At 46.0% G+C, this 17,681-nt stretch overlaps 1 protein-coding gene across 11 annotated transcripts in view; it reads left to right on the forward strand.

The window, feature by feature from the left end:
• The window catches only part of NCOR2 (nuclear receptor corepressor 2), a 257,096-nt gene that overhangs the window by 41,740 nt on the left and 197,675 nt on the right, over positions 1-17,681 (forward strand). The window contains exon 1 of one of the 11 annotated variants that reach the window (XM_074887775.1): positions 10,361-10,376. The exons of the other annotated variants lie outside the window; for them this stretch is intronic. The gene's annotated coding sequence lies outside the window, so the exon portion shown is untranslated. Of the gene's footprint in view, positions 1-10,360; positions 10,377-17,681 lie in introns of those variants that run through there. 11 annotated transcript variants of the gene reach the window in all.

The raw sequence follows: 17,681 nt of genomic DNA on the forward strand, positions 1-17,681 counted from the left end.
CTGTCCTCCTAGACCTCTGGCTGGCAATTACTGACCTTTGAGGTAATGTGTCCCTAATAGAAGGATCAGAGGAAGAATTATCATTGTCATAACCATCTTTTCACCTCCTTTTGAGGAGGACAGGTCTATTAAAGGACCTGTACTCTAGCAAAACTGGTCCTGCCCCCTCAGGAGATGAATGCTGGCTTTTCTGAAGGCAAGAGTAGATGTGGAGGAAGGAGGGAGCCTAAATGACCAGAGGTCTGTTGCTGGTTTGTTAATCCCCTCCATTTCCCCCCCTCGCGCCCCCCCCCCCCCCCCCCCCCCCCCCAGCTTCATTTTGCACCAGGGCTTACATATGAAGTCCCAAACAGTGTATTCAATGTAGTATTCAAGCTTGTCTGATACAGGGGCAAGGCTCTTGGGGACCCACAGCTAGCAGCACGTTTTGGGCGGGGAGACTTCTGCATGAATCAACATGTGCCTTGCAGAGAGATGCCTGGGACAGCAGCTACGGTGATGAATTACGGAAGATCTTTGTCACATTTGGGACAAAGTCTGATTCTTCCTTGTTGATGGTCTCCAGGAATGGCAAATGCTTTGCAGTAAGTTTCCCTGTGCTGCTTCGTCAGAGAATCCGAAGGTCCTTAGAAAACTTTTAATCATTCCTTGATTGGCCTTGGCACCTTCATGCCCACTGCCCTTGTGCCTGAGCGGCAAGATTGGTGAACCTTGTTACCCCCCTGTCTCCTGGAGTGGAAATGTGGAAGTAGAAGGATCTTGGCTGAAGCCATTATGAAGCCAGAGGAGTTTAGAAAACCACAGGGTCTTAGTGACAGATAGAACTAAGTGACTTGCATGGGTGCAGTGACCTGAGCAGGGCTCTGCACATTTCATGCGCAGTTGTTTTAAAGAGATGCTGATCATTTTCAGCATGACCTGCTAATTATTAGAGCAGATGAAAGCCTTTTTTTCCCTTCTTTTTTCTTTTTAAATCCTCCTCCCCCTGCATGTTCTCTTCTTCTCCCTACTCTTTCCCCAAGTCCTTATCTAAGCTAATCAACATGACACAAACAGCCAAAAAAGCAGTATTCTTACAGCAGCTATTAACTAGAAAGGAGACAGCAGGCGTCTGGAGCCCCTCAGGAGGGGCTTGCCTGGTATAACCCATTGCTTTTAACAGCCAGAGTGAGAGCTGCAGAGTCAAAAAAGGTTTAAGCTCCTTTCTTCTGAGGTCATAATATGCAGTGACCTGTATCCTATGATGTAGATATTTAAGAAGACTTAAGTGTGGAATTTCAGTAGTGATGAGGAGCTTCCTAGATATGATAAGTCCCTGATTAAAAATAAACAAATATCAATATCTATATATCTTTTGGTGGTAAGTTTTCAAAAGTTCAAGATGTGTGGCTGGGTCCTTCAGGGAGAGTCTTCCCACCCCAGTTGGCCATTTAATGTTGATACAGTGTCCCTCAGCAGCAGAAAACACAGCTAGGGGAGCGTAATGTTAATTTGGTGCAGAAGCAGTTTCTGTGAGTGCATCAAGCTGGACACATGGGGTTTTCTCCCATATTTCAGGATTTCTTATCTAGAGACATGGGATGGATTTTTTTTGGTGTCCTCTGCTCTGTTTTAGATGAATACTTAAAAGTTGTGCTTGTGGTGGTAACGGAATAGGCTGAGACAGAGAATGAACTCGTCTGAAGAATTTCAGCTGCGGTGGTATGTTGGAAGGAAGCTGAGCAAATGGACACGATGTTTAAATAGTGTGTCCTGAATTGCTTTCATTTGGTTCTTATTTTGTAAGCCATTGGCTGGGTTTTCTGTCCTTTCAGAAATCAGCAGCTTCTTATGAAATATGGAGCTGTTTAAAAACAGACAGCAGCTGCTCCATCCTTGCGTCAGCAAGGACTCGGCAGAAGGAAGGGGAATGGTAGACGGTTGTTTAGCTGTGATATTCTTCCCTTCATTGCTGTTGTCATATTGTGTTAACAGAAGGTCTGATCAAATATACACCAGGAAAGTAAGACTTAATGTTTCTTTGTTCTCCTGGAATGGTGCTGGGGCGGGGGGGGGGGGGGGGGGGGGGGGGGGGGGGAGAATGTTTGAATGAGACTTTTATTTATGTGGTTCAGATAGCTTGGCGTTGCCTGTCGGTAGATATGTTGTTCTGCTCTTATTTCTTAGTCTGTTAGTCGTATTTTTAGCTGGGAAAAGTCTTTACTTGCTTGTTTGTACAAAGCTTCTGCTATGTGATATGGAAACCTCTGGGGGGGTAAATATTTAGTGGGGAAAGTATGCTCTGTTCACACTGACTTCCTAACTTGTTTTAAACTCTTTTTTAAAAATCTCAGCCAGATTATTTAAAAAATAAAATGAAAAATGAGGAACATCATTGCACAAGAACTGGAAAGAACCCAAATAGTTTGCTTACTGTTAAAATTGCGACATGACTGGAAACATTTGGTAAAGAAAAATTAATTGCCTGGTATATTTGTGGTTTCCTGTTGAATCTCAATTTCTAGAGGAGGTTGAAAAACCCGTGGATGTTTCCTCAGATTACTAGATAGCATTGTACCTTGTGTGCATGATGAAAGACCTTCAGCAAAGTGTGCCAAATATCCATGGCTTGCTATAAAAAGTCCCTCCCATCTGGAACATGACTGTTTTCTCCTTTTTAGTAGGATGGTTTGAGCAGAGATAAACATGCAATGAAATTCAGCCTAGTCCAGTCCTACTTCACTGAAAGAAGTCTAAGTCTAGGTGCTGTCTAGAAGTGTCCTACCTATTCTCGAGTTAGTGATAGGGACAGGGTTTCCGAGCAGTTTTTTATGTCTTCATCCTTTTGGTAATGATCTGCCAGCATGGACTTCCTTCCAATCTGAGAGTCACCTGAAGAAGGATGCTTCTGTGATCGTTAGCCCACAGGTAGACTTTTTAATGAGCTTTGAAGCCATAGGCAGAGCTGGCTTGTAAGGGAGGAGAGGGTCAAGCAGTCATTCAGCAGAGGAAGGGCTTGAACATGGTTAAAGATCTGCTCTGGCCCATCTTGCATCACACTTGAATAACGATCCTGTGCCTGTTGAGTTGCAAAGCCAGAGCTTGAAAGAATTGATGGCAGAAATACCAGGGCTGCCTGGAGTCCCCCTTCAGGTGTCCAGGGACATGAGGGAGCTGATCTGGTATCATCCTGGGAACTGGAGCCACGGCTCAAGAGCAGAAAATTTGCCAAGATACCTGCAGACCTGCTGGTGTGACTGCTTCTGTGTCATGCTGTACATGGCAGGACCCTGGTGCTGGCTGCTGCTGCCCTTTGAGAGGCAGCACTGTGGCCAGTTGCAAAGCCACGTCTGTGTGAAGTTGGAGCTTCTTTTGAGGAGCACCTGGTTGTGTACAGGGTCATGCATAGGAGGGGCTGGTTGGTCAGGGAGGGTGATGAATGCTGCAGCAGATTCATGAGGAACATGGTGGTTCCCATGTGTGGAGGCTTGGGGAGTGTCTTAGAGCTTCTGGGTGAAACCCTGGGCTGGAGACATCTGGTCAGAGGCCAGGTCAGAGAATCGTAGCTCTCCTTTAGCCCACAGTCCCTGCGTCTGCATCCTCGTTTGGTCATGCAGAAGATGTTTGTGTACACAAAAATATAACTTTTGATGACACAGGGCTTAAGGTTGTGAAATCCCTGAGGGTCCTCTGGGTGTTCCTGTGGGAAGAGAAGAGTTATCCCTCAGATAACTTCCATGGGGAAATAGTTAATCTCATGAAACACCAAAGGTTATTTTCTAAAGCAAAGGCAGGGGCTGTGGGGGGAGCGTGGTTAACCATGTAGACTGGAGACAAGCTAAAACTCATAAAGGAAAAATGTATGTAGGAGTTTATAGCTCTGTATGAGTGTATTAAAGCTTTAATTTGAGATCACTGACTGAGATCAAAATGAGCTGTTGTCAAGCTACACCACTTTCAGGGAGCTGAAAGCAACTTTTTGAGATGGATGTTGGCCCCACAACTGCAGGCACTTGATGTCTGAGAATAGGCACAGTTGCTTAAAATCTACTTCTGGTTGCCCTGGAAAACAGTAAAGCGTTGGGTTTTTTGGTGTGATTTGAAACAAGGAAAAATTATTTGAGAAGTAATGCTCATCCAATCCTTTAGCTTTCTGAAAGTCACCCATCCAGTTTTGAATGTGTGTGTTTGCTCTTGGGCTGTTGAGAGTTAAATTTTCCTCTTGACTCAACTGTGGAAACGGTCTTCATTTATCATTTCCCAGTTTAGCTCCTGTATTAAAATTATAACAAGGCTGGGGTTTATTTTTGTCTTGTGTACATTTATCTCCTGTGTATCCTTGTGTCTATTATTAGAGTCCTGCTCCATTGCTAAATGGATTGGCCGAGCTCTTGGGGACAAAATATTGAAGCATATGACTAGTCTGCAGTACCCCTCAGCTGCTCTGCTTTTGCAGTATTCATAGTGACTGGGTTTACCCGGTGTTTGTCATAGCTTGCTTATTTTAAACGCTGAGGATGCAGTGGGCAGAGCCAGCAGATAGGAGATCTTAAATGGCATATCAGTTTGTAAGTGGAAGGAGGGAGGAGGTGGATGTGGAAGGGAAGCTCCAGCTGAAAATAAACAGAAAACTGTGGTGTGTGTGTGTGTTTGGGAAGCATCTGAATTGCATGACCAGGGTACAGTCCTCTTCTTGTTTTACTCTTTTGTTTGTTTGTTTTTTTCTTGACAGGATATTTCTGTTTCGGACTACAAATAAGGGAATGTCAAATCCTCTGAAAGAGGACTGGTGTGGTGGTTGGTTGGCTATGGGTTTACCCCTTCCTGAATTAAAAAACAAATTGGAAACTTTTGCTGGGTTTCAGCCTTGTCTCAAAATCCCTGTGACTACCGCTTCTGCCAGTCGGTGGCTGGACACTTGTCCTCAAATCTGTACCTAGCTTTTCGGCTTGCACAAGAGTGATTTGTACTTCTGGTCTCACTCGCCTCCTGTTACCACATCCAGCCTGAGCTAGCTGGTTTTTTTTGGTCGTTCTGGGATTTGCTCTGTTTTGTAACTTAGCTATTGAATATCTTAACCATGTTCTTGCTTTGCTTGCAGGGTCTGTTTGTCCATGTGGCCTTTTACATTTTCTGCAACTCTCTTCCAAGTCTTGGGAAGATATTTAGGGTCCTGTGTGCTGTAATGGTATGCCTTTCAGAGGACTAGTTTTTGATGCTTTTTAAATTTTTTTTTGAAACAGCCTAGGCAGTGCCTTTGGCAAGGACATGGTCCAGAACTCACTGAAACAATTAGACAGAAGACTCTTACTGGTATAGCATGCTTGGGATTAGATTCTACTTTTATTTTTTTTCTGATTTGTTTCTCTAAAAGATGTGGTGAAGTACTTCTACTGCTCTCCTTTGGGTTCTTCTCCCCCCCCCCCCCTGCTCCAAGCTATCGTTTTACTAGTGCAGATTTTCTCCTTTCACAGCTACTTACCATGTGCCAGTTCTGGGGGTGTGTAACCTCAGTTCTGCTTTGCTGACGTTGGCTCATTAAGTCCATGGGATACACCCTGGTGCAGGACTTCTTGAGGCAGTTGATGGGACGCTGCCTAGTAATGCCAGCTTTGTACAGATCCTTGAATGAGTAGTCTTTTTTCCACATCCTCCCTTCTTTGTGTTCCTCATCCAGCATCCTTTGGTTCCTACGTACATGCCATGTGCTTCCTTGTTTTGTCTGTGTTAGCAGCATTTTCTGGTGTTGGGGCCTGTTCCTAAAGACGTGGCTTGGCCCATGTGCAGCTTTTTCTCTGCTGCAGGCTCCGCTAGTAGAGGCAGGTACCCATGGGGCTGGGTGTGTTTTTGAAGGCTCTGGCTTGTAGAGCAGGAGGGTGGTTTAGCCCTGGCCATGCAGCTGTGGGCGTAGGAGGCTGGGAGCTGCGTGGTAGGATCAGTAGTGCACAAGACTGAGATGCCTGAAAGTTTTGATACTGTGGCCACAGAATTACTTGGCAGGTGGGGGAGAGTTCATCAAACAAACCTGCTTCCACTAATTGTCAGGCTTTTGTATTTGGTTTTGTGATTTATTTATTTTTTTAATTTTATGAACTTTACAGCATGCATGACTGAACAGTTTAATTAGCTGTGGGAACTGCTGGAGATAACTTACTAGGATTTTCTGCAAACCTCACTGCCCTTTTCATGTTTTCGGTGCAGCAGAGTTGCTGGTGAGCAAGCAGGCAAGAGTATCTGTGAATGTCATCACCCAGACAGAGATGAAAGTGCTTGTGGCAGTTGACTGATGTGTAGGCTGGCTGCTTGCTGGTGGGAACCGGTCCTTGATCTGCTACCCCTCCCCGGGCAGGCTCCTTGTGGGGACAAGGTACACCTTGGGCAGAGCAGAATCCAGTCATGCACTTGAGCTTGTGCTGGTTGGGGATGTCCACATACCTTGTGGACCTCCCTCTTTGATCCAGGTCACCTTCTTGCATGCCTCTGTTGTAGGGGACTGCACTGTAGTTTGCTTATCTTTGGGTCTTCTCCTCTTCCACTTGCCATTCCAAAATGTTTCTGTGACTGTGAAAGTGCTTACAGGAGGAATACCAGCAGTGTCGTTAAAGCTATATGGGCTTTATGGAAACGTGGAGGTTTGTCATGGTCTGCTAGCACGTGTTCAGAGGCTGCTGTGAACACCTGATATTCCCAGAGACTGGGATTGAAATCCTGCTCCCCGTGCAGTGAATGCAGGCTCCCCTTGACTTTGTAGAGGCTGGTGTTCAGCTCACATTCTTCTCCTGGTCCCGTCAGAAAAATTGTTATGACTGGATTCCTTGCCGTGGCTGAACGTGTGCTTTCCAGACCACGGGAACTACCTGAGTGGTGGTAGAGGAGCTGTAAGTGTCTGCAAACGGCGGCTTCTCCGGAGAGAGCAGGGGAAGTGAAGACCCACCTTGGAATAACGGAGATTGTAACGACAGGGTTCTGGCTTGTGGTTCCAGCTGTATTAGCAATGACCAAAATTGGCTTTCTGATGTATTTTTCTTGTGTTCATGGTGATTTTCTGTGGTCAAATCTGCCTTCTTTCTTGTTTTGTCCCTGTGCATGAATGGATTGTATTTGGAGCTGGCTTCCATGCTACAGAGTCTGCTTCGTCCTGGCACCCAGCGTTGAACACATCCTGGTCTTGCAGTCTGTCCGGAGGCTGTACATGATCGAGTGTACAGTTAATCGGTTTTGAATTGTTAAAGGTCAAGGATATTATTGCAGAAGGCTAATTTAAAGCATCCTGTAAGAGGTGATGTTGGTTATTTTCTTTAAATCCTTAGATTTGGGGTTTGAGAGGAAAAATTATTAAATGATGTCTTAAAGCTGAATAAAGAAGTCAGTATTGAATGTTTTAATGTCTTACAGATGCTGTGGGGTTGCAGGGTTTTATTTTAAATTTAACAATGGGAGTTGGAGTAGCTCCAGTGCTGTAAAGAATAGTCCCTTTAATTAAGGGTTTAAGCTGGAAGAGCATGTGTAGTGTGATGCCATTTTAAAGTTTCAGCGGGGCTTTGTAGTTGTAACTTGTTATTCCCCATCTTGGATCACACATCTGCGTGTCTGGGGTCATGGTGGGGATGTTCCTTGCCCGGAGAGGGGAGGTTGGTCTGTGTAAGGATAGCAAGGTTTCTCTATAGATATTTCAGCTCTAACTTTATTATCTTCTCTTTCCTGGAGCTCCTGGTGCCCGCTTTGAAGGTGCTGCATTTTTGCAGGCATGTGCACGTGGTGCATTATGCCCAGGAGGAAACATCAACTTTGTTTTTCCCAAATAGTTTTTTTTCTTTACAGGTTGGGGACAGGGTAGTTTGTAGCTATGTTCTTAGATGTCATCTTGACAATAGCAAGTTGTGAAGGAGGTTGTGGGGCATGGGACAGGAGACTGGAATCAAATATGGTCTGCTCAGGAAGGTATCCCCGCCACTGAGGTTTCACTGGAGTAGCAGAGTAGGAAATGTAGCTGTGTGTCTGTGGCATTCAGCAGGGCTGGGCTAGATCCCATCCCTACGCAGGTTCCTAGATTTTAGTTCTCTGTGGCTTGTTTGCCTGTTACAGGGATGGAATGCAGAAACTTGGCCATTAAAAATAAAGAAAGAAACTATTATTCTCCCCTAGAAAATGCAAGTGTTCCAGGCATGTGTCCCTGAGTTCTCATTTGAAAGAACAGCATTAAGAGATTTAAGGTGACGTGTCAAATTCAGCCCATTCTCAGCTCACAGGACTCAGGTAGATGCTCTGTGCCAGTTCTGGTTTTCTCCTCCATGTGTGGCTCTGCGGTGGCACAACGTGCATTTAATTATCAGCAGCAACAACTGCTACTTTGGGCCATTTCAAACACTTTGCTATAAGAACTAGCATCTGCCAGGGTTTGGTGCATCCTGGTTTGTGCTAAGAAGATTGCTTGACTCTTTTGGATAGTTACTGTGAGAATTAGGCTCTTCTGTGGCATTAGGAAGTACAGCAAAGGCTGAGCAGCTGTGAGCCTGACAGGTACTAAGGAACCTCTATGGTTTACAGTCAGTGTCTCCTACTATGTTTATCCCCATAAAATAATTAATAGAACTAGAGCTCCAAGCAATGTTATCACCTTTGCACATTAAAAAAATCATAATCGCGCTCTCCGACTTAATGAGATTTAGAAAGAATTGTTCTTTTTTTTGTTTGCCTTCTGGTTTTCGAGTGTTAAAGACTCCCATGGGTTGTGCATTCAAGCCTTTTCTTGAGATCGGGGGGCAGCGGGCCGCCTGTGTGCGAAGGGCTGGCTGTGGAGAGTCACCAGCCACCAACGCAGAGCAGGAGCCTTCGGGTTTCCCAGAGCTGTTGCCAGACTTGGAGCCGGATTGTGAACACTGGCAACGCTATTTTGAGCGTTGAGAAGGGAGCTAACTGTATTTTTGTGGTGGCCTTGACTCTGCTATTTTTTAATTTTCTCTTTAATTTCTATTGTTTTCTTTGCTTATTTGCTAACTTGCAAAATTCAGCAAATTGCAGAGGATCTCCCAGCCCTCAGGGTGAGTTTTACTGGGAGCTGCAGTGAGCCAGCACATGGCAGCGGCACTCGCTGAGCTCCTGCTCAGAGGTGTAAATGAGGCTGGTGGGGTGGACCTGCTGGCCTTCAGGTGGTCAGGGTCTGTGCCAGGGGTGGAGATAGCGGGGTCATCTTGAGCAGCTTTGTGTGTGTATTAAGGGTAAATATTAACTTCAGAGGATCTTGAGAGCTGCATGTTTGTGATAGCTGCTCATTTTGGTGGGATTTACTTGAAACTCTGTCACGAGGCTTCTTAACTTCAGCAGTCTTCACTACACCGTTGACTTGAATGATGTCTTGAGTGTCTTCTCTGAGTTCTGCTGCTGGTCCTCAGTCTTGCTGGGGTGTGTTAGTGCTTTTAACTCATTCAGCTGCAGAATAAGCCCAAACTGTGTATGGGCAGGTTGCCCTACACTGCAACAGGGGCACAGGGCATCTCGAGTGCAGGTGGTTCTCCAGGACATCCCTGCAATGCTGTCCTCAAAGGACGGGTGAGTTCTCCCAGAACTTGCGGTGGGAGGATTTGTAAAACGTTTTGCTTCCCCGCAGCTCTGCAAATCGTGGATGGAGCCCCACAAGCCTCATCGCTGCTCACATGGGAGGGCAATGACAAAATTGCATGCACAAGTGTTATTTTGCTGTCTGTTTTCTCTCAAGCTGCGCTAGTTGAGAGGAGAACCTTGTGCACAGCTTGCTGGAGCGAATGCAGCAGAGCAAACGTACCTGCTGAGTAACAGACTGAAATAAAAACAGAAAAAAATCAAACATCGTGCTGAGTCTGTGGCAGTTACTGCAGATGCTGTGCTGGTGAGAAGTCAACAAATCCATTAAATGGGAAATGGTCCCTGTGTGCTGTCCCTGGGAAGAGGACCATCCCCTGCACCACCGCCTGTACATCTGGGTGACGCCGGGCAACGGTGCAGGAAGGAAATGGTTAAAGGAGGAGAGGTTGTCGAGTTGGGTTAGCCATCAGATAGCTAATATTTTAGAGGTTTTTCAGAGCTAAGCTATAAAAAGGCCGTAGCAGTATTTCAACTTGCCCATTGTCTGCTGGAAGCCAGCCAGCGTTGCCATGCCGACGAGGAATTATTACTTGCTGCCAGAGCTGGAGGAAAAGCTCATACTTTTGGCTTCAAAACAGGAGGGGTGGACTTATGTAATCCACTGTGTTTATAGGCTGAGACTGGCAGGAGCATTGAGAAATAATTACAGGCTTTCCATTTCATTTCCAGCTTGGTTTTAAGGCTGTGTGGCCTTTCTTTATTTATTTATTTTGAACTTGAGAGGGTGGCTGCTAAAGATGCAGGAGGTCGTGGAGGTGATGCGGGGATGCTGCTAGGTAAGTACCCCCCTCCTTCCCTCCCCGGGCTGGCTGGGCTGCTTTTGTTTTGGTGGCGTTTTGTCTGGAGAGCTAAACTAGGCCACAGCAGAAAGAAGTTGCTTTGAAAAACTGGGACTTGGCCTGGCGACACAGAAACAGTGTTTAGTGCTGGAGGCTGAGAATATACTTTTGCGGTAGCCCGGAGGTGGCCAGCCGTTTGCTGACGGAGGTGAAGTGCGAGGTTTTGCGAGCCCCTGCTGCTTTCTGAGGTGATTTTATCCCTGCAGCCTTCCTTGGTTTGGAGCGTGTATTTTTGGGGGGAGGGCAGCAACAAGGAAAAAGGAGATAAAAAAGTTTTGGTGTTTCTTTACTGAATGTCTTGGTCTCACACGTTGCTCTGTTGGTTGGAGAGGGATTTGTCAGTGTGATCAAAGCAGTTTTGCTGATGTTTCGTGCCTTTGAGAGGTGAATTGCAAAGTTTAGCCTGTAATTAATGTGGGTTTGTTCGTCCCGGGAACAGTCAGCAGATGATGCTGTAATTTGGGTTTGCCTGAAAAGCAGCGCGCGGTGTTTTGACTTCGGTCAAGCCAGTGGGAGTCTGCAGCTGCTGTTTTTGTGCTGGCTGTCGCATAAAGGGAGTTACTGCTGGTAAACTCTGCTCTCAAAACTTTGAGGTTGGCTGGTTTTGCTGGTTTTGCGGGTCGTGGTCCTGTAGCCCTAGGGAGGGTGCTTCTGGTGCAGTGGGAATCCCTCGCCCAGGAGAGATCGCGGGATGGGGCTTTTGCTGCTGCTGGAAAGATGCAGCTGAGGAGGGGGATGCTGCGGGCAGGATGCGAGGGCTGGATTGGGGCTGCCTGAGCTGGGGAGAGCTGTGCCTCACTTCATTGTGCTCATTTCTCCTTCAGCAAATGAGAATGTTACGGCTCTGACTTTTCAAATGTCTCTGACATTGGGTGTAAAGCTCCCGAGAGTGGATGAAGTGTTCGGAGCGGGTATGAAGAACGCTTTGATATGTTGCAAACTTGCTGTGGAGGTTACAAAGACATATAGAAGCTGCAGTGTGCTGTGATTTTATTTTTTTTTTCTTCCCTTCATTGCACAGTGCCCTACTAAGGAGTCACATTCTCAGTCCATGCTAATCTGACTTTTTGCCATTGTTGTATGGTGTGTACAGATTAAATATCCCTACTGCTGTGCCAGCCTGCTCTAGGGAGTGGAGTCCAGTGTTAGCTAGCGCGCTTAACTTCAGAGATACTGCACTTTTCAGGGACAGTTACAGTCCCATATGAACATGTTTGGGCCTTAACTTGAAATACAGGGGTACCTCAGTGGAACTGAAGTACATGAGGGGTTGTTGAACTCACACTGCAGAAATAAACTGTTTTTTCCATAGTTTCCCACAGTTACGGGCAAAAACTTGGGAGAGTGGTGGCATGCTTTGAGTCAGGAAACATCCCTTGAAACAGCAGGCTTGACTGGCATTATCAGAGACACATGGGTGTGTTATACAAAATAATTCAATAATTTAATGATCCATAATACTGCACTAACTCCTACCACAGATGCTGTTGGACTCAACGCGAGTTAGATTTGTTACTGCAAGGTTGTTTTTTTTTTTTTCCTTCCTCTGGGATTCATGCCAAGATGAACTGTATGTTCTGTTCTTAAGAGCTATGAGTAATGTATGTGTGAATCTATAACATAAGTAATACGAGTATATAAAATGTGTGAGTATGCAGGATTCGTGTATCCTGCATCTACAGAGTGCCGCACACATGCTATATGTGTGTTCAGAAATAGGGTGCGATACATGTCTGGACAAAATTAATGACATGGCTTGCAGTTACTGCTCACTGCAGAGCCCTGTCTGATGGCCTGAGCCCAGAGAGCTGAACCGAAATCCCAGTTGCCAGCCATGGTTTGCCTATTAATTGCCCTTCTGGAGCAGTTACAAATTAGAGTTGGAAGTCACTCCCTGTGCTTACAGAGGAAGTCAGCCTTAATGAACAGGAGAGGTGATGCTTGCACTGTATCTTACTGTTTCCTGAGTAGTTGGTGGAGCAGTGGGGTGTGCAGGGGTGTTGGGGGGCAGTGCCTTGGAGGAGGAGGTACAGGGGTGCTGGGGGTCCCCGCTCTGTGCCACCCCAGGTAGGTGCTGCTCCAGGAGCTGCTGCACAAGTGATGCACTCCAGGGCAGGCCTGCTGCTTTTAATGGCATTTTTTTTTTCTTTTTAGATGAATAAAATGGGCTTTCTCTCATAAATTATTTTTTATGTGAAAAATGAGAAGGTGGCAAGTAGCCAATTCCCCCGCCTCCCTCTTCCCAGCTCCGATGAGGTCATTGCCTCTTAAAGTTTATACCACGCACTGTGAGACATGGCTGGAGGAGCAAGAAGGCAACAAATGTCTCTCTTGGGGTGGTTGGGAGTGATGACCGCCAGTCCCTGAAATATTAGTGAGCTGCAAGCGATGCCTGAGCAGGACTTGTGAGTGGGGAGAGGGCTTGGTACAGCTGTCGAGGAAAAGCTTGCAGGATGCAGATCCGAGTGGGAGAGGAGCACCCTGGTCCCTGCCTGGTCCCTGCGATGCTCCAGGTGCAAGGCAGGACCTGGGATGCTTTGGATGCACGTCCAGGGTGGTCGTGCTGCTCAGTGGGCTGCCAGGGGGAAGGAGTGTGTGTGTGTGAAGGGCTGGGCATGTGCTCAGGTGAAATGTGATCGACAGCAGTTCTGGCACTCCTCGGCTGAGCTCGCTCTTGCATCCACTTACTTTTACTTGGGAATTTCCTCAGGGCTGTTTTTGCAATGGGGTTGCGAAAGTTCATGACCCGATGAAGGATCTCTCCAAGACCTTTGTGTCCCTGGCTGTGTGACTACCTGGAGAAGTTGGGATTTTTTTCCCCTTGAATGCCATGCCAAGCTGCTTGTGGATTCCTGAGCTATTTTTTTCTCCTTGCCTGTCCCCCCACCATCCTGATTTCTCTTTCCTCTGTGGTGGAAGCAATATGGATACAGGAGCGCTTGGACCATGAGGTGGTCCTTGGGGCTTTCCTAGAAGCTGCAGCCCAGGAGCGTGGATTTTGAGGGCTGTGCGGATCTCCTGTTCTCTTTGCAGCCTCTGCTGGGGTGCTTGGAGATGGTGCCCTGGACTGTCTGTGGTTTTAAGGTGGGGCACTGGCCTGAAACAGCTATTTCGTAGGTGCCGTAATAAATTATTTATTTAAATTGTATCAGAGCTTATTACTGCCTCGTGCCTTTGCCATGGCTCTGATTTTGACTAGAGTTTGCTGTACCTTCTGGGGTGGTCAGGAGGAGGATGCTTTCTGTGTCTTTAGCTCTTATTGTCCCCCTGGGGAGGTGCAGTGAGCTAAGTCTGTTCTGCATGATCCTGTCCTCAGAGTTGGACTGAAGGGGTGTAAATTGTCAGTGAATTTGTGCTGTAGTCCAGAAATCAAATCTCTGCTGCATCAGAAAAAGAGGAGTTGTGAGGTGACAGAAGGTGTGCAGATAGTGGAGAGAGAAAGCCAGAGAGATGGACAGTTACTTTTTTTTTTTAAAAAAAAAACCCTCTGAAAAGCCCTCGGCAGCAAGCATGTCACTGGGTAGAAGCATGGGTTTGGTTTTACAGGTTCATTCCCCCAGTGTACTTGTGCTATAGGGTGCTGTACACAGCCATCCCTCACCTGTCAGCAGGGTTTCAGGGGTGGGCAGCTGCTTCCACCGTGGCTTAAAGTGAATCTAGGAGAAAACGGTGGAAAGGTTAAGAGGTGGAAAGAGGATGGGAGGAGGCACTTGAGATGTCATCTGCGACCTTGGAGGTGTCTGAGTAGAGACTAAACACCAAGACTGGCCCATCACCCAGCATCTGGAGTGCTTTGCAAGGACAGTAAGGATCTGGGAGGAGGGTCTGGGAGATGCTTCCACTTGCTGATGTGGGGAACTAACATCCTTTTTTAAAATGAAAGCTAGCAGGTAGCTGTTCTATATATAAACGAGTACCTGAGGTCCCTAGGTGCAGCAGTGTCAGCAGCCTAAAGCTTCCCCGCGCTGGCTTTGGTCTTGTGCAGGTAGCTACAGCTCTGATCTTCCCTGGCACTAAATGTGGAAATGAAAAAGTGCAGTTGGAAGTTAGTAAGGTAGGGAACTTGGGGAGGGGTCCACCATGCTGCTGTGCTTTTAGGCACAAACTTAAAAAGATAAAACTTTAAAATTGCTGTTCCATCACAGCTTGTCCATTCTGTGGATATCATTTAAGCATCTCATTAATTGTAGTTGCTCTTGTGCTGCTGCTCCCTGATATCTTCTGTTCACTTCTGCTTTGTCTTTATGCTTCTCCTTAGCAGCCTCGTTGATTTTTTTTTTTCCTGGCGACACGATACAATCACTCCTTGTTAGCCTATCTTGCTCTTTCCTCTTTCAAGGAAGAGAAGGAGCAGGGGAACCAGATCTGATAATTCCAGTGAGTAGAACTGTTCCCCTGAGCCCTTTATAAGAAATAAAAAGGCTCTCCTTCTCTCTGCTTCTCTTTGAGTACAAGCACTTTACCCTCTTGGATTCCCTGCAGGCTCCTCATACTGCTAAAATTGAAACATCAAGATGTCTGAGGCAGCAGGAATTACCATCAGTGTTTTGACACCTGGAGGTACAATTTCTATTAGCTTTTATATAAAAACAACACCAGTTTTGCCAACAGAGTTCTTGTTAAATAATGCATGAAGACCCCGCTCCTGACAGTAGGTATTTTTCTTTCACTTTCCTGGACTCTTGGATAATGGCTTAATTTTTGAGACCACTGGGGAAAAAGATACACACACTTGCACATGGAAATATATATGTGGACACACACATGCTTAACTCCTGGGCAGAGAGTCAGTCCCTTTGCTAATTAACGTGGAGAGATGGGAGAAAGCAATTTAAGGTTGGTCTGTTGAGAAGCTTGGATCATTTTATTTTTTTGGAAGCAGCAGAAGGCAGTTTTCCTGAGACCTTTGGTAAATAAGACTGCTTATGTGTGATATAAGAGAGATCCCAGGAGGGTCTGTGTGCCCTCGAACAGAGATGAACACAGGGTCATCAGAAACAAAAAATGGGTAACTTGTGGTTTTGCCTAGATGATGCTTGGCGTCAAGCATATGCTCTGTGCTCGCTTTTGGGGGAAATGAAGTGAAACAGAAGGGCACAGCATGTGGATGTGACTGCTAACAGTGAGAATCAAAGTACAGTTTTGACATTTCTAACCTAATAAGTGGTGCTGTGTGTGAGAGCCTGCTTATTTTCCTTTTCACCATGAGATGCTTTGACAGAGGAGTAAAGTCCCATTTTGACATTTCTGTCATTTTAACTAAAGAGAGAGATTACAGTAAATTGGATTAAGTGAAAATCTTCTTCAGATGTTTGTGGTTTGGGCTGATTTATGGATAGATGTCATTTGAACGTCATTCTGCATTTTTTAAGCATCTGCTTGATGGTTGCTCTAATGCTGTTGCTGCAAATAGTCCATGCAGAGGAGGGAAGGCTGAGCAAGAAGCAGCTACCCATGACAGATCTGATGCTGGTGTGTGGCATGGGGACAGCAAAACACTGTCCTTCTCATGTTCCCAGCCGCATAGTGCCAGATTCTGTGATGGGTGCTTGCTTCTCATTTAAGTTCCTGTTATTAAACTTTGTTATCTTCTGCTAAGAGTAATTTAAATAGGCTTTTCTGAGTATTCTTACCATCCTGGAGAGAGCTGGTTCAGCACACACATTTGTTATCGTGCACTTGGCAAATCTCGGGTTGTCTGTTCCCCTGCAACCAGTGATGACGTTCCTCTTGGTTACACTCATGCAAAGTCTGTCTTGGCTGCCTTGTTGCAGAGTCCTTCACTTGCCGTGAGTTGTGTGTGTGACTTTTCCAGGAACCAAAGTATTCTCATAAGCATGTGCTGGCTCACTAACATTAGAAACGGCGTGTGAAAAATACTGTCCATGTACTGATATTTCCAAAAGATAGTGTTGAAAGTTCTTCCGTTAAATTAACAGTGTGAGACTTCTTAAATATAAGTCCTTCATGGCTTCCTCTACCTAAGCCATTTAGAAGCTGCTGGAGCCATTTGGAAAGCTGCATAATCTCTTGTGGGTGATGATGTAATCAGCACTGTAATCAAATCTGCCGATGATGTCATTGATGGAGTAGTCCACTGTTGCCTGATGCCGTGATTAGCGGGATGAGATTGAAGTCTTTGTGCAAATGGTGGTGGGAAACTGGGAAGTCCGCATCCCTAAATTGTGTTATTTGCGTATATAGGTTTTAATTTCTGGCACAATTTTGGAAAATACTTCTGATCCACGCTCAAAGTCACTAGATTTGGGTCTAGGTGTAGAGGCTTGTGCATTTCAGTTGTGGTCTCTAAAAGTTTATTTGCAAGTTTAATGTTGGTTTAAAGTTTTTGTACCTACACTGGGAGGTGTAGGGTAGTTGTCTGCCAGCTTAGCTCGTGCAGCTGCCCCTGCTCTATGCCAAGTGAAGGCAGCGCTGGCCCGAGGCAGTGTGTGACTGGGCCTGGGAGCGAGAGTATAAAAATTGCCCTTAATCCTCTGAAGCGGCTGGATGTCTTGGACTGTGTGTATGTTCATTTTTACAGTCCTGGGGCAGGAAGGTGCTGCCCAGATATAAGTTACGGGTACAGAGAAGTACTGTTGGAAGCAGAGCACATCAAACCCTGGCTTCTCAGGGCAAGTCAGCTGGTAATGCTTTGCATTTTCCCTCCAAACTGAGCCCCGCTGGCTTGATTTGCAGTGTCTCAGCACTGCCTGGGTTTTCCTGCGCTGCTGTTGACACCAGGGTTGTGGTGTTTGGTTTTCTGTGTCTGTGCTCCCTCTCGGTGGTTCGCATCACCCTTGCAGTTAAGAGGAAAGATTTTGCCTTTTGATCTGTGAGCGTTTCATGCCTTGCTCATGACTCAAAGTGCAATTCTTGAAATATTTTCTATATTATTTTCTGTGATATGATTATTAGTGGAAGATCACACTACCAAGGGAAGACAAATTTGTAATCCTGCTTAGTGGCTGATCTTATCCTAGCTGAGTAGCTCTTGTTACATAAGGGACTGACCTGAAATCATCTTTTGAAACCAGCAGACAGGATGCCTTTCTCTTCTCCCCTTCACACACACGGGTGTGATACAGACTTTAAAAATGGTTTAAAGTTTAGTGGTTTTACTTTGAAATCTGAATACCTCCTGATAACTAACCTTCAGGTTGGTGGGCCAAAGAGAACAGCGGTGCCGTAGGAGGTGGGTTATTTTAATGCCTCTACGTGTTAAACAGACTTCCCTGCACCTCT

Source organism: Strix uralensis, chromosome 17, assembly GCF_047716275.1.
Source record: "Strix uralensis isolate ZFMK-TIS-50842 chromosome 17, bStrUra1, whole genome shotgun sequence".
NCBI lineage: Eukaryota > Metazoa > Chordata > Aves > Strigiformes > Strigidae > Strix > Strix uralensis.